Here is a 16,372-nt window from a genome sequence, read left to right as displayed (position 1 = left end):
TGGTCAAATTTTGTAAAAACTTTCAAATTGTGTTAAATTGGCGATAAAAAAACCCACAGCCTACCGAAAATTGTGTTTAAAAGGGTTTTGATAGGGTTGTTAATTTTTTAACGTAATATCAAGGAAAATTTAAAACATAAAATAAAAGTTATTAAAACGTGGTGCAAGGATGGTCCAGATATCAACTTTCTAACACTTCCCTTTTTTTAATTGGTATTTTGCCAATGTTTTGTGTTTTTTAGGAAACTGGTTTTTAAAATTTGATAATGATCACAAAAAATTACAATTACACAAAACACGTGCCACAAAGTACAGATTTATTTTTTTTAAAGGTTGTCACGGATCATTGGTTTTCATTTGAAATTTGTTGAGAGGATTCATTTGTTGTAATAATTGGAAAATATCATACCATTCCATAAAGTAGTTTTTAAATAAAACATTTTTTAAAGTGAACACTTAGAAGTTTTGTTAAGTGTATATTTTTCCCAAAGGGAAAATTAAAAGACATAAAATTAGAGTGAAAGCTAAAATCAGATTACATGTTTAAATTAGGTGCATCGCGCATGTCACGACAATACAAAATACACACATGTAATGTATTTAATTTCTGAAACAATCATTGATAAAAACCCTTTAAAATTTTTTTCAAGTTTGTTTTTAACTGTAGTGTTTTCTTTATATATTAAAGGGCAATTATTTGACTGCAAAAAAAAAATAGGGAAAGAGAACTTTAGAGTGCAGTGTTTACATTTTGTAAAGGTTTTAGAATCAAAAAAAATTTTGGGGGTGCATGCAGTAGTATTGCTTCTCTTCTTTAAAGACACAATATTATTTTTTTTAATTTTAAAACTGAGCATTGTTGAAATAAGCCCAAAAATGTTAGTTTTACATTTTTTTACATTTTGATATTACGTGCCAGGGACAAGTCAAACGGGTGAAAAGACGAAAATGACCCCCATCAATAATGCCCGGGGGGTCATTTTTCAACAAAAAGAACCTACTTTAGAAAAAAATCTTTTTTTGTAAAAAAAAAAATCCAGGGGTCATTATTTTATATGTTAGTCCTATAAAATATTCCCCCCATGGAAAAATCCCCCCTTTAAAGTGATACAAAATTTATAACAGGTAAAAGGGAAAATATGTGGTATTATTTGTTTTTTTTTAAAAATTTAGCATGTTTCAAAAATTTTTATCTTTGTTTTTTAGAGGGGTTTAAAAATTTCCCTCATTTTTTGTGAAATATTGACAATTCAGTTTTAAGAATTAAAATAATAATTAACTTTTTGATAAAGGAGAAAACCCTAAAAAAATCAAAAGGGTACATGTAAATGGATAAAAGAGCTGGAATAAAATTTTATGAATTTTTTTTTTCATATTCCATTGATACGTTGTATCAAAAAAAAAATTTTGGGAAAAAAGAAATTTGTGAACAATTAATATGGGTGGTAAAATAAGTAATTTGTTCGAATTAATAAGGTTTCATTCGGACGAGTGAATAAGAATAGAAATGGATGACAAGACGCCTCAATGCTGTATATTTTTCATAATTTATGTCCCATCCTATTCATGCAGATATGATTAAAGATATTAAATTTTTGCAAATAAATATTCTTTTTATACCCCCCCCCCCCGTTAAACAACCAGACTTGCAATGAACATTTTCAAATGAGAAATTAAAAATTGGAGATTACGTATTTTTCAAGTAAAATTGTGTTTGAAAAAATTTTTAATTTAAGAAAAAAAACATTCTTTTCAATATTCCTCCTTTTAATGTTTGTTTAAAAGAAATTTCCCATTGTTTTTAGAAATCAAACTATGAAACAATCGGGTTTTAAATATTTTAATAAAAAATTAATTTTTCCTTCATTTCAACTTTTAGCTTGTATAAGTTTGGAAAACCCCAATTTTGACAATGAAAAGGGGGAAAATTTTTACCCCCCCCCCCAAAAAATTACGTTGAATAAAAAAAAAAAGAAAAGCAAAAATATAAATAAAACTCTATACCTTGAAAATACGAGAGGCTCTAGATAAAATATTGAAAAGAAGTTAAGCCTTACACAAATACTATCATTTTACTTGCCATGATTAAAGCATATACTTCAAATGTTGGTGGGGAGACTGAAAGTATCGTGGCAAAAACAGTTGAAAATTAGTAGAATAGTAATTATTTTAAACTTATTTTAGCCTCCTTAAGAAAAAAAAAGGTAGGGTATTTTTTTGTTGTTGCTTTTGTTGATTATCATTTCCTAAATAAGTAAGGGGGGGGGGGGTATAACACCTAAAAATATACTCTGTAAAGCTATGAGCTATGTAAAAACACATTCCAATGCAAAAATATACATGTAGATATAACCTTTTGAAAAGCACACAGTATTCATTCAATTTTATTCTTTTTTTATCCCCCCTTTTACTCAGTTCTGAGTATATTTTTCAGAAATTTAATAAGAAAATAAAAAACATTTTTATTTTTGTAACGTCTTCTTTATACTGTATGATAAATAAAAATTAATTAAATATATTTTTTTTTCATGTTCCCTTACGGTTATCGGAGATTGGGGGGAAAATTTTATGTGTCCGTCTGTATGTCTGTCTGTCTATCATCTGGGGTTTGTTTGTCCCAAAAATTTAACCTTGACCATAACTTTTATTTATTGGAGCTATGACTTTCATATTTTTATTTTTATTCCTTGTGACAAGACCACTTTGGGTACACCAAATTTGACCTTTTACCCTTTTCCTTGGAGTTTGTCCCATTTTTCACAAAAATGAAATTTTTTTTTTGGCCATAACTTTTAAAGGTAGATACTATATTAAACTTTCCCTATGTATTTTTTGGCATGACCTTTCATTGGATACTAAAAGTTTTACCGTTTGACATTACCTTGGAATTTCCTATTATGAAAAAAATTAAACTTGTTTAACCTTGGCCATAACTTTTGAATAAGGGTGGGTTTCTTACTTCACAATGTTATCCTTGTTCATTAAACCTTTCTTAAAAACCATCAACTTTACCCTTTGACCTTTGAATTACCTACCTTTCAAAAACTTATCCTTAGCCATTACTTTTAAACAAGTGGTGCTAGGGTTTCCATTTTGAAAATGTATTCTTTTAGAAGACCCTATTTGGGGACCAATATATTTAAAATTTATTTAGAAAATTTAATTGTGTATTTGATATGGGGAAGCGTTTCACAAACACATCTTTTTATATATAAAGGAGTTGGGATAAGAGATGGATACCCCAAAGGTAACAGACGGACATCTCATCACTATATACCCTCCCGCTTTTCAAGCGGAGGAAAAACAAGAATAATACTGCTGATTTTTTCTGTCAGTACGATGATTTCCACCATCGAAAAACAATGTTTACCTAACCCTTTAGACTCGATAAATTTTTTACAGTAACTCCTTTAGATTCTGAATCATCGCATTGACCTTAAAATATAATATAATAAAATATAATGTTATGAGATCAACATATCATCAATTTATTCCCAATTAGTAGGTAGCTTTTTGGGCCCAATAGTTTTTTCAATTTTTTTTTTTGCCCCCTAAAACCCAGCTTTAATCCACGGGGAGTCATTTTTCTACGGGTGTCATTTTTCTTCACGTGGGTTCTGAAAATTTTTGGGGGTGGTGACATTTTTCTAGGAAAAAAGGGTCATTTTTCATTTTAAAATTTGAAGGTCATTTGTCCAAAAATGACCCCCGGTCATTATTCGATGGGGGTCATTATTCGTCTTTACACCGGCGCAGTTATGAAAAACTGGAAATTTCGCCGTCTCTAACCGGAGTTGATTTTCAATATTTGCGAACCAAACTTAATGCCGAAATTAGGATTTATCAATAACAACCTTAGTACTCCCATTATCATGAAAAAAATGATCATAGCATTTTGTTTCAGGATAAAAATAACAACTAATTACTTTTTATTTCTTTTTTTTTTTATTAAAAATAAAATTTATTCAATCAAACAGTTTAAATTTTACAGAAAAAACTAATTTTTTTTTTTTGGGTTTTAAACCCCCAAACCCGCCATTTTTTCCCCCAAACCCCCTCCCCCCCCGGGGTTAAGGGTTAAAGTTCATGGCAGGGGTCATAGTGGAGGCGGCCAAAGTGATGGTCATCTACACCAAGTTGACCGGAATTGGAAAGGGGTTATTGCTTTAATGAGGCCCGATTTTTGGAAAGGTTTGGACTATCCAACGGTGTCTGTGTTTAAAAAAGATTTCTTCATTAATGATTTAGATTTTCTGAATGTGTTTTTTGCTACAAATCAAGCATTCATATAGAAAAACTAAAAAAAGATGATAAATCATGATCAGAGAAAAATTTACAACTAATGATCAGAAAATCTTTAAAAAAAAATTTTTTCATAAAATTTTAAAAAATTTTAAAAGACTATCATGTACCTGGCATTAATAGATACACATTGTTACTTTTAATGGCGTTTGGCAATATCTGGTGATGAACACGCCCCCTTTTCTTGCACGGCCGGGCCATCTAGTCGATTTTTAAACGGTGGCCGTCATGTGATCATTTCTCCCATCTCCAGATTTCCGAAAAATTAAAAATAATCAAATCAAGCTTAAGTAATGTTTATCTTAATTAATGCCATTTTTTGGGTTTTTTTTTTTAGTTTGGTGGGGAGGGGGGATAGCTTTTTGGGTTTGCGATATAACATCCCCGTGATTAACTTTTGAAAAACTTTTAAAAAGAAAAAAAAGTTCATATTCAAATATTTATAGTAATTATATTGCTTTCAAAATTTTTTTTTCATTGAGAAAAATAAACCACTTTCTTGGAATAATTCTGAAGTTAGTTGATATTTAAAAATTAGGTTAATTTCCCCAAAGACTTCAAAAATTTTTTCATAAATCTTAAAATGGTCCTTGGCTATGTTTAACTTAACAGTAACTAACTTATAAATTTTATACAACAATGCAGCTATTTTTCTTTAAAAATTCATAGAATTTAAAAAAAAAAAAAGACTGAAAATTTATGATATACTAGCATGTATTTCTACATAGGGATTTAAAAAGTAATTAATGCAACATTCAACTGTCTCAGAGAGAATGCCACTAAAATTTTTAGAGTTGATCTACATATAAACGATTTTCTAACAAAAAAAAACCGCTGTCGAGACAATCAATTTTCAAGAGTTATCTTTCCTAGCTAAAAAATGCAAGAAATATAATTATATGAAATCCAAGTAGAAGAGATCACATATTTTTTTTTTCTTTCTAATAATGAGCAAGACGTTTTGGAGGTAAAATTAAAGAGTCTGGAAAAAGTTGACTAGTATAATTCTTAACACTGAAAATTTGTTACTCTTTATGGGGTCAATAAAGAGACCCAAAGTGAAATGCTACACTGTACTAAAGAGGCAACATATGGGCATCCACTGATTTTTAGCCGGGCTTACTGCTCAAAAAGCAGTTCAATCATCTTATGTCAACCTGTTCAAGGCAGGAAGTCCACTCCGTAGTCGCCATAGCAAAGTTACATGTAAAAATATAGTACTTACTCTGAACCGCTTTTGAGATAATACAATCTCTAAATAAAGCAACAAAAATAAAAGTTTTAGCTACCGGTACATAAATAAACATTAGTAGTAATGACTTTGTAAAGTTCACTCCTTAGTCAAAGAACATACCGTAAATCTGGAAAATTTTACTGTATATAAATGTGTAATGCATTCGCAAAAATATTTTTCTTAAAAATAAATCAACATGAAAAGAATTTTTTCTGAAAGTTGGTGTCTATTTTTAACTCAGTGAATAGAGTTCCAAATGTAAACACGGCGTGTAAATTTTAGGTGAGAAAAAAAAAAACAAACGTTGAGAAAATTAATTATATTTTTGTCTTTATTTGGATTATATTTTAGGTTAAAAGGCATACACAACCTCTAAAAGGTTTGTTATAATTAATTTAGAAGTTATTTTCAGTGCAAATCCTTTTGTATTTTTATCTTCAAAATTGTTTCGGAGCGATTCTGCAATTTCTTGCCACGTTGCAAGTATATTGGTGGTATTCTAACTGTGCAAACTAAATTGAAAAATAAACTGATATGAAAATCTTAAGTGATTTTTATTTTGAGCGACAGTGACAATTCGCAAAATTTTGAAGTGTAAAAATTAATCAATAGCTTTTTGACCCAAATTCGCAAAAATAAATCGTAGTTCTCTACACAGACGAGGAAAAGCAGGAGAGGGAACCAGACTGGCCTATTTGTTTACATTCGGCGGTACCAGGTTAATTCTGATTCTCATAAAATCGGGCCGTGGTATTACGATCGATAAACTAACTGTCTCATCATTAATAGTGATATTTTTGAAAAAAAATAATTTTTTCATCAGAATTTTTGATCTGATACTCTTGTTATCTGTTGATATAATATGAATACATGATTCATGTAAGAAATTCATTCTACTCTGTAAATGAGCCCGTTTCTCTATACTCCTGAGTACTTTGATTTTTGTCGGTGGGCAGTACCCTATCCTGGAGCAATTAAAAAACAAGATGCAGAGATTTTTTCCAGTTAAATTACACATTTACGAACCAGAAAACTACTGGTTTTCCCCCAAAGATTAGCAGCCAAAGAAAATAACTTTGGAAAACCATGGATTCAAGTATTATAAGTTTTAAATTAATATTTGTTATGTTAAAATAGATTTTAATACTTTTGTTTTTCCTCTGGTATGTAATTCTTTCACCGCTTGATCAAAGGTTGTTATATTCTTCATAAGGAAGCAAGCTCGCTGTCCGTTGAAAGGCATGCCGGGAAAATTGGTTCCTGGTATTACATCCATGCGCACTGCCATCATTCCCTGTTTAAAATTACACACAAATTTTTATACTTTCAAATTCCTTTGAATTTTATTTTTGTTTTATTGTTACATTTCTTTTGTGAATAAGTTACACTGTATCGTATACATGTATTATCATAATAGAGAGACACATAGGTACTCAATAAATTCCGGTCCTTGGTTTTCCCATTTTATTTTTTTAAATTCAAAGCCAAATCCCTTTTTAAAGAATCATTCATAACATTTGTATTTATAACTATATAATTGAAATTTTCGTGACACTTCTGTTAATCATGTTTTAAGCCGTAAATCGTACCCTTCTGAAATCCATGAGAATGCCCCCTTTGTTGAACTCGTCTATTGCTGGTGCACTCTCAGAGTTGATGAGAACCAGCTTAGTACTGTATAGCACTTCCGCACTTTCTTCCGCTGCAGTGCCACTTGGGAAAACAGTTTTCCAATAGAACTTTCTAGGAGAAACTTTTTTTGGTTTCATGCCCTGTAAATGTATATATAGAAGTATTTTTATGGTTATAGTATTAGAATATCTAAGAAATTTCAGCAGAATATTTCGTATAAAAAATGTTCGGGGTGAATTTTGAATTATTGTGAGAAATATGATATGTTCAAGCGCATTAAGTTGTAATGACTAATTGTTTTTTGACAATTGCTCCTATGAGACAATAACTTTGACAGAGAAAATACTGAGCTGTAATTAATACGTCAGGTATAATTGCTATCGTATCGGTTCTGTACATCTTTAGGCATAATTTTTATTCCTAAGCTAGGTCAAGTAACACATAAAAAGGACAGTTTAATCAGCAGTGCACGATGGTCAGAATTTTGACCACAGTCAATTTGCATCTTCACAAGAAACGTTGGTAATGAAAAAGGCTTATTAATAAAAAAAAATAAAATTATTCATAACGTTGTAGCTTTCATTAATTTTTCGTGAATTTATACATCGGGTGGGTTTTTACGTGTGAAATAGGTAGACCTTTTTTTCTTCTAATTTATGTCCATGTGAACATTTTTTTTAACATGTTTTTGAGATAAATCGTACACTTGTTGCTTAATGATAATTTTTTTAGACCATTCATGATTGACGATCCGTTTTGAGAGAGAGAGAAAAAATAGACCATTATTGAGTGACAATCCATCTTAAGACAGACTTTAAGCTGAATTCTTAACGTTACGCCTTAGCACAACCCATTAAAAATTTCTTTGATAAATACCTTTATCACCATTGCATTGAATGGAACTACATAAAAACACTTAATGTTGCCAAAAATAGATTTAATGTTTAGATTTTTCTTAACTTTATGAGCCATACTTTGTGAGAAGGACAAAAATAGCAAAAATTCTTGCTAATCTCTTCAAATAGATTGAGTGTAAATTCAAATCAATTTAAAAGATTTTTTTTTTGCATTTTTATACGGTAATTGTTTTATCTATACATTTTCTGAAGTAAAGTTTACACATTTTTTATTATATATCAGGCAATGGCAATATAATTTTGGATTTTTTAAATGAATTGTGATTGACTTAATTTATCAATTGAAAACAAACCTTACTCAATAATAAAAAATGTAATGTTCATTGAGGAGATCCTGTAATTACAGTAACAAAATTATGCTTTCCCGGCCCCTTGTGATGAAATCATATTTTTTCTATATATACTGACCATTCCACCAGGCGGCTTTTGTTGTGGGTTTTTCTTGGTCATGTTATTCCTATTTTTGGCTCGAGTTTCTCTCTCTCTTTCTTTGTTTTATTCACGTTTCCTTTGTTCTGCTTTTTCGTGTTTGTCTTGGTGCGACTCATGGCATTATTTGGCATGGTTTGCTGCTGTTGTTGTTGATTTTGTTGTTGCTGCTGCATGCTATTTGGGCCGTTTGGGTTTGAATTCCACTGATTTTGAACGTTTGAATTCATTTGATTTGATTGGCTCGGATTTGAATGCATTTGATTTGATTGGTTTGGATTTGAATGCATTTGATTTGATTGGTTTGGATTTGAATGCCTTTGTTTTGATTCGTTCGGATTTGAATTCCATTGATTTGAATTTCCAGTTGGATTTGAATTCCATGAATTTTGGCCATTTGGATTTGAATTTTGTTGATTTAGACTGTTTGAATTTGGATTTCTTTGATTGTCTCTAAACGGAAATGATTGCCTATTTCTTAAATTCCCATTCATATTCGCATTTATGTTCCCATTATTTTGTGAAGCCGAAAAATTATTAGGGCTCTTATTGTTTCCACGATTTTGGCCACGGCCACGTCCATTTCCTCGATTCATTTGATTTGATCCTTTGCCAGCATTTCGCTGCATATTTTGGGCTTTTCGTAAATGAAGTTTCAGCTTTTCTATGTTGATTTGGTTTGGGAATTGGTTTGAAGGTCCACTTGGCTCAAATTGTCTAGACATGGATGCTGGTCCATTGTTATTATTTCCACCACCCCAAGATTGTCCCTGTGGCCTGTTTTGCCGGTTTCCGAATAGGTTGCCATTTTGGCCACTTTTCTCTCCACCGAACATTCCTATACTTTGAGCAGATGGTCTTTTACTTCCTTGTGATGAACGCCCTCTGGTTCCAAAATTATTACCTTGTCCATTGTTTACATTTAAATTTTGTCCCATTCCAATATTGTTTGGATTTTGAGAGTAACAGTACTCAAAAAAGAATATAACACACAAAATACATATGGTCAGTACCTGAGACATCCTTGAAACTCACAATTTAATCCTCCCTTTTTTCAATATTGTAAAAACATGGACAAAAATTACAAATATAAAGTAAAAAAAAAATCAACTCCCTACAAAGTGCTCGAAAAAGACGAAATGCATAAATTTGGGCCTATGATATAACGTGGTGGATTTTTGTTAAAGATAAGCAGCTCACTCCATACGTCATAACGGATGTCAGATAAGAAGAAAGTATGTCAAAAGGCGTCAGATTTATGGGCCTGGCCCTCATGAACTTCCATCCACTAAAATCGTCTTAAAGATGTCAGATCCACTGTTTCATGACCATAAGGTCATGTCCGCTATACAAAAACATGGATTTATATATATATTTTTCTCTTTGGTGTGAATTAAAATTTTGAATTCATTAACTTAAGGATATTTATTTATATTTTCATGTATATTTTTTTCTATTTGATGTAAATTAAATTTATAATTTTTTTCTATTTCTTCATGTGTTTCATTTGTAACTCACTTTTAATTTTCTAATAAAGTAAAATGAATCCAAATTTTAGCATTATTTATTGACTATCAATTACTTCAAACATTTAAACAATGATTTTGATTAATTTGCTTTTTGTTTATGTTTACATTTTTTAAAACAAAATTGTTTTGTTAATTAACACTTATATTGTATTTTATAATGACTGAACAGTTTCTTATTTTATTTTCGTGATTGGACATACATCAAAAATAGCCGAAAACGCAAATTTTATTTTCCTTTCTATTTCCATTTCCTCATGAATTTTGCGTTAACAGTGACGTTCATTCGTCATATATTTTGGATCACCGATCACGGCCAACCTCAGACCACAACTGACCAGTGTCTTTTTGTTTTGTCAAATTGGATTGGATACATGAACGAGAATAGACCAATCAAATTCATTGTACCTTGATTAAGTGACGGAGAAGATAATTGGTAAAGGAGTAATTAATCTAATGATCAAGCAAAATAACCCATACGTACCAATATATACATGTATATATATATCAAAGGATAATTTTAGTTGTGGGTTTTTCTTGATCATCTTTGTTTATTCATGTTACGTACATCAATTGTTATCTGAATCCACGAAGTTATATAAATTTATCCACAGTATTTCTTTAAAGTTTCTAATTGCAAATTGATCAACAAATATATTTTAGGTTAAAAAACGATAGGCATCCAGGCATTCAGAGAAATTGTCATGACTTATATACTTATTTGGTATTTTTTGTCTTCTGTTTCCGTCATGTATTCTATAATACTAGTACTTAGTGTAAAAGGCTTTTGCTATCATTGCAAGACACCACAAATCACTGCTTATTTCATATCATACTAATAAGCTTTGGTATCTAAGACTGGATTCAAGAAAAAAAAATTTCTCTAAAACTGTATTAATTTTTTCCTTTCATAGGTTACAAATGTCAACTTTATAAGAACTTTTCTAAGACTTCCAAAAACCTTGAATCTTATTAAGATGAATAAATTGAAAATTGTTGCATCATGATGAAAAAAATTCATTTTCAAGCTTCATTTTGATGCATTTCAAATTAAATATTAATTTTTGGGGTTATCCTTCCTGGCTGAGGATCGGATATCCTTAAATACCAAATTCTTAAGAATGCAAAATTATGTTTATTATAAGAATATCTAACATGAAAAAAATGTTACTTTTACGAGGGTCATTCAAAAAATACGTAGACAATGCCCACCATCATCATATTATTCTTACAGAATTTCAGATTTATACATTTTTATATGTAAAAACATTTATTTTGTCAGTGTGTAAAGTTTCATTCGATTTCATTAATCGTGTTAGACAGTTTTAAAATCAACACGTTTTGTTACCAAGCACGGTTAATAATGCTGTGAGGTCAAAAACAACGACGAGAAAGTTCAAAATTACTCTGCCTTTTCGTTTTATTCACGGTTTGTATTTTCAATAAGAATTCGTGTCCACAGGCCTTGACACTTAGTTCGCTAACAATTATTTGAGTACCTGTTTGAATGTCACCGTTTTAAAATTCTTTATGGCGTAACTCTTGATTGCACAAGCTCCGGAATAGTGAATCGCACATCACGTTTCAAGAAGACAAGATTTTTTACTATAATTTGTTTCTTCGAAGACCGTTCATGATCTCAATTTCTCCGAAGTCTTGACTCATAGAATAGTCATTTCCATTATAAACAAATGCATAGCACATTTTGTAAATATTTTCTGGTTCATCAAGCATTCACAAGTTTGTTTTAAAGGTTTCCCGAATGTAAAACAAAATTTTATCGCTAAACGTCATGGTTTTTTGCTTTTTTCATGAAGTATATCTGTATTTAGAAATTGATATCTTTCAAACGAAGCTATGTATTGCATTACATTTTAGCATCCAAATAAATAAATTTAAACATTTCAATTTTATTTCGTTTAAGCGCCATTTATCAGAGGTATGACTCTAGACATTATAAAGTGTATAATTAGTAAATAGCTAAATTTTGACCCTGCTCCGTGACCCCATTTTTGCCGTCTTAAATCTTTGATAATTTTGTAAATCATCAAGATATTTTCCAATTTTTTGTTCAATTTGTTCGAATTCATTGTTAGAATATCTGTACTAAATTTGGTTATTATATGACGTTAAATAAAGAAGTTATGACAAAAGTCTACGAACTTTTTGAATGACCCTCGTAGGTATATTTAGGATGAACTTTCACAGGGATAAAGTTCCGGGTTATTACACAATAATGGCCTTAAATATTCGTGAATGCCATTTAAGGTGTATCAATAATTTTAAAAAAATGACGCCCGAATTAAAAGGATTTTCTCTTAAAATTAAATTAATTAATTCATTAAAAATTAAAAAGACAGAACAAAAATGTTAATTTATACATGTAGAAGTCTTTCTTGAAATTATTATTAAAGCATTTTCAAATAAAAAAAATGAAAACCACATGGGTTTATCCAATAAATACAAGAAGCTTCAACGTACATAATAAAAAATCATAAAAATTTTTACTCATATTTTTCTGATTTTTTTCCCCAGCGAGTGATTATTTGCAGACAATACATATATACATAAAATAAGCACAATACATATAATAAAATAAGCACATCAAAAAAAGTATAACGAAATAAACTTAACTGATTGTTAAAAATGTAGACAAACACATATATACAATGGAATTCTCTCTTGATTTTTGTTACAAAATTATCAAACATGAAATTAGAATCGTTTGTTCTTCAAATTGATCAATGATTCTACATTTATAGTAATTGGCACTGACAATCCGGGTTCTGATGGGTAAACCAGTCCTGATCCGGTAAATGTAGTGGCGCCAATATTTCCGGTTGGTTCTGTAAATTAATTAACAATGCAGAAATTATTATTAAAAAGAAATAATTATGTTTATAGGAAGTAACCTGGAAAGGTAAAATTTATGTGTAAAACTTTTGACCTACGCCGTGGCACAGTACGAGCAGAACAATTGGTATGCGAATAAGACACACTTGAACAAATAATTAATGAATAAACAATATACTAAAGGGAAATTATTCTTCCGTTTTGGAAGTAAGTGAAATTATCGCACATTTGACACAACAGTATAAGTTAATTCGCTGTAATACTGATTGTAACTCAAGGCAAATGCATTAAAAGCTCCTTAGTACTTGACATATAGATTTATATGAAGCCTTCCATGCATAAAAAGAAAAGTAGCCCATTGTGTCATTTTGCGGATGTGGTTTATTTGCATAATATTTGCATACCTCTCACGGAATCAAATGTGATCGACCGAAGCCAATCAAAAAGAAATATCAAAGCTGCTTAATGTCTTCTTGCGCGTAGACTCTTCAAGTTTGTCTCCCTGTTAATTTTTTGTTCCTCGCTTTCCTCCTTGAAAGTGGGAAAATTTAATTTCGGTCTGTTCGTCCGTCTGTCTGTAATTTCTATCTGTTAGTAACGCTTTCGTTTCCAAGGAATATCTCGAGAAGCCTTTGAGCTCTTGCAGTGAAATTTTAAACAACTTCCTATGGCCTACAGAAGATCCCTATTGTTTTTTAGGTCAAAAGATCAAAGTCATAAATTTAAATATTCTCTCTGTTTTAACACTTTCGATTCCGCGCGATATTTCCAGAAGAGTTTGCTATGACATTTTATACCACAACTCCCTATGGCCTAAGGAAACCCTTATTTATTTTGGAGGTTCAAAGGTCAAGGTCGTAAATTCATACATTCTGTATGTGTAAAACTTTCATTTCCAGGCACCATATGCATCTGAAGAATTTCTTGGGCTTTTGCAATGAAATTTACTACCAAACTTCCTTTGGCCCCGCCTGTTCTTGTTAAAGTGACCCCTTCCTACAATTTAGATCCGAACATCCTTTTTACCCCTTAACCCTGTAACTACCGGATTTTTTTTTTTTTTTTTTTTTTTGCATTACACAAAAGAAGAAAGATAGATTTTGTATTTGCTTAAGCATCTTAGAATTTCAAAATTATTTTGAAAATTGTTCAACGTTAGTAGTGACCTTTACAACTCAATCACACAAATGAAGTTTGCAGTCGCCTTAAGATCATTGATATTGACTTTAAAACTTTAAAATGAACTTTAACTACAAAAGTATACTTGGTGATTTTTTTTAGTATATCACGTGTTATCTTTACCGTCGTTTTAAGAACTTTGATATTTACTTTTAAACTTTAAAAATTACGTTAATCGCAAAAGTACTTGGGAATTTAATAATATCTTGATCTTTAGATAAAATTATTTATGAAATAAACGTTTTAAATGTTATTTTCACATATTTTCACATTTGTTTCTTCTTGAACCGATTTTGTGTTTGTCACCGTCTACAAAACAGACTTAAAAATTATATCGACTAAATGTTATTTTTACCCTCAGACAATAAATATTTGTTGACCAATCCCTTATGACATTTGCAGTCGATCTTAGACCATCGATACCATGTAATACCAGACCGAGGCTCAACCTAAGCCAATAAAAACTGTTTTTCATTATACTAGATAATAATAAAGATGTCACAAGAATGCCCTACGATAGTCTCGGCGGTTTGAGTGTTGACCTGTGGTATGCGTTTTTTGTATATTGGTTGCTGTAATAGAGATTTTGGTTAATATTATTTTGAAACAAGAAATTTTTATTTAGAGATGGCCGTTAAAGGAGGAAGAACCAAATAAAAGACCCCCCTCCTCAACCCATCCCCATCGCCAATAATCAATAATACAAAAAATTCTAAAACCTTGAACAATTCTGAGAGACCATTTTTTTTTTCAAAAAAGCATGAATTCAAAACTGAAGATTAAATACAATTTCAATTTTTCTTGGAAGAAAATACTAATTACTCTTCATTCTCCCGAGAGGATGGATTTTTGACATGAAACTATGTAAATTGTTTGAATAAATATGAGACAAACTTCAAAGAAATGAATCAAAGTCTTATGCATGCTAAGACTTTGTGTATGATCTTCATTTCTTCTCATCGTCTTCAGTCAATCACATTTGATTCAATGTGAGGTATTTTGCAAAAGTGTACCATATCCGCTCAAATGACATTTTCAACCATTATTTTTACTCTAGATCTCTACAAGTAAAAACTGATAAAAGACACATCACGTAATTGATATTAAAATCTATTTTTAAATCAATTCCATGAAGGATATGGAGACAACGAACAGTATTCAATATCAAAGTCCATAAAACAATACAAAATAGGAGCAAATTGCATTTACAAGCATTCTTTTATGGAACTTAGGATCACTTACAACTTCTTGAGATGTTCGTTAATTATGTTTTGTTTTGTTTTTTAAATCATTATTGAGTCAATTTTTTTAGCAAAGTAATCAAGAAATAGTCTAAAAGCAAACTTTTAAAAATATGACTGTAACATTCATTTCATGATGAGATCATGGTACATTTATGCACATTGCTTCTTATACACCGAAGAAAATAAACAATAGCTTTATCGAACGAATTAAAATTGGCTGCTTAATCTTTAATATTTCTTTCGGATTCTTTCATTTGCGTAACCTAAACAAATAGAAGAGAAGCCTCTAATCTCGTTTTATCATGTGGGTGCCACGTTAAAAAGTCCTTTCCTGCACAAAATGTTCGTTGTTCTTTTCAAGAACGGCTTAAATCAAAGTTCTTGGATGATTTTTAAATAAAGTTTAGGTATGAAACTATGTAAATTGTTTGAATAAATATGAGACAAACTTCAAAGAAATGAATCAAAGTCTTATGCATGCTAAGACTTTGTGTGATCTTCATTTCTTCTCGATCGTCTTCAGTCAATCGCATTTGATTCAATGTGAGGTATTTTGCAAAAGTGTACCATATCCGCTCAAATGACATTTTCAACCATTATTTTTACTCTACATCTCTACAAGAAAAAACTAATAAAGCTTACATCACGTATGACTAAAATGGCACGTGCACACGTACAGTCTGAATCATCCCGTAAATGCCGTGAACAATGCAATTAATAAACTGTTAGCTCAATTAAAATGAAGTGCTAGAAAACTAAACTGTCTTTTAAATTTTATTCCACGTCATATACTAGTAATTAGTTTTAGTTCGTATTATATGCCACATCGTCGGTAACCCACGGGTGATTCACGTCGATTCTCTCTATCATCACGAGGAAGCCTGCGGAATCAAAACCCGTGGTATGCGACGATGTATATGCCAGGAATATCAACGATAGTGGGAAACATGGGATAATTTATGCATTTTATCCCATGTTTCCTACATGTACTATCGTTGATGCCCTGGCATACTAGAAACGAACTAGACACTGATTCCTTATATTTTCATTTTACTG

General features: G+C 30.7%; 1 pseudogene; it reads right to left on the bottom strand.

Annotated features, from left to right (window-relative positions):
• Positions 1-4,024: 4,024 nt before the first annotated feature.
• Positions 4,025-9,536, bottom strand: LOC134241207 (GATA zinc finger domain-containing protein 14-like; annotated as a pseudogene).
• Positions 9,537-16,372: the final 6,836 nt, after the last annotated feature.

This window comes from Saccostrea cucullata, unplaced genomic scaffold (assembly GCF_032062105.1).
Source record: "Saccostrea cucullata isolate Sc308-1 unplaced genomic scaffold, CSIRO_AGI_Scuc_v1 ctg13918, whole genome shotgun sequence".
In the NCBI taxonomy this organism is placed as follows: Eukaryota; Metazoa; Mollusca; class Bivalvia; order Ostreida; family Ostreidae; genus Saccostrea; species Saccostrea cuccullata.
The sequence above is the reverse complement of the archived record's forward strand: the minus strand, read 5'-3'. Positions and strand labels throughout refer to the sequence as shown.